The sequence below is a fragment of the Trachurus trachurus genome (assembly GCF_905171665.1).
Source record: "Trachurus trachurus genome assembly, chromosome: 9".
Taxonomy (NCBI): Eukaryota; Metazoa; Chordata; class Actinopteri; order Carangiformes; family Carangidae; genus Trachurus; species Trachurus trachurus.
The window spans coordinates 28869297-28870882 of NC_139895.1; the positions used below are offsets into that span (position 1 = coordinate 28869297).

The 1586-nt window shown below is 36.2% G+C and overlaps 1 protein-coding gene across 1 annotated transcript in view; it reads left to right on the plus strand.

Annotated features, from left to right (window-relative positions):
- The window catches only part of plpp5 (phospholipid phosphatase 5), a 55000-nt gene that overhangs the window by 31216 nt on the left and 22198 nt on the right, over positions 1-1586 (plus strand). The gene's annotated exons all lie outside the window — the stretch shown is intronic.

Below are 1586 nucleotides of genomic sequence, written 5' to 3' on the forward strand. Positions count from 1 at the left end.
AATGCTCATTTTGAACGCTTTCACTTTATATTTGAAGCTCATTTTTCAGACATCCTGATCCGCAGTTTTTCTGTTTCCCTTATCTCTACAGAAACCTTAACATAACTTTAGGTTAGTTTGATAGTATTGTATGTTCTTGAGAATTATTATAATTAATTAATATAATTAATATATTATTATTATTTTTTTTAATATAGGCTAGGTAGATTTAATTTTTGGGGTGGGGTGTGTGGTTATGCGCCCTCCATATTTGCATAGGCCTAATTTTATTCAAACAGTAGCTTACGTTTGTCCAATTTTGTTTGTCTTGGCACGTGCCCTTATTTCAGCGTTTTGTTCAAAATTTACACATTCTATAAGCACCTTGTAAAAGCTCTTCATATCGGTGTAAACCTTAGGCAATTAGCCTAATGGCTGTCAAATGACTCGACCATGGCCATGCGTGATTCATGCATGAATCTTACAGCACTTACTGGTTGAAGAGGTTATTTTCAACCATAAGCTATGACTACTTTTAATCTTTTTCTTTCAGTGCTTATTTTATTTATTTGTTGTATTGACTTTGCCATTTTCTGTGTCTATTTTTTGTTTTGTTTTACTTTTTTTTGTTATTTTGTTTTATTTTATGTTTTGTCTTCATTGATGTGTAGCTGAAATAGGCCTAGTTGTAGTAGGCCACATGAAGGAGCAGAGTGGGAGATGTTAGGGTTGAGTAATTGGCTATTTAAATAGCCTAATGACAATAAAAAAAGGTTAATCACAAAACATGACAGCAACCATGACCATTTTACATCATGAACTGATCTGCTGATGTCCCCCCCCCCCCCCCCCTTTTTTTTTTTTTTTTAATAAAGAGGCCTAGCCTAGGCCTATTGGTTTGTAAATCACAACGTTAGAATTGCCTTCACAAATGAGTCCAAAGTGACTAGGCTAGCCTACTTCAAAACAAAAATGTTTGTCAAAACCAAAAGTCTGAACTTCAAAAATGATTCAAAATTAATTCAAAAATAGGCTACTGGAATTAGCCTATTAATTAGGCCTAGATAGACTAGGCTACTCCTTTGAGAACCAGACATTGTTAAAATTTTCATGGAAAATGAGCATTCATTGAAACAAATGCCACTTAATTTTCTGATAATCGACTGTTTCGTAGCCTAGTTAACAGAGAAAAACATAATATGCTCGCCGACAAGTTGTTATTGTGTTTGTTATAGCCTATTCATTAGTTAATTAACACTGTCAATAGACTTATAGGGTGATGAAATCATGAGAGGACAAATTTGAAGCGACATAAAAAGAAAATATCGAGGAAAACTAATTCAAATTTGTAGCCTGCTCATGAGCAGTATGCTGAGTTTAGCCATGTAGCTATTACATCGCTGACATAGGCTACATTTTCCATGAAGTTAAAAATGTCAGCGGTCAAAGAGTAAGTGGGTAAAGAAACTGTATTACTTGGGCAGCCATCTTGAACCTGACCAGCAATGCTCTTCTACGGCTCAGCCTTCCTGACGTTGAGCCATAATGGCGTAGGTGGCGCAGCACGGCAGCCGCTGGAAGAGAGAAGCTTCGGGGACGAGGGCGGA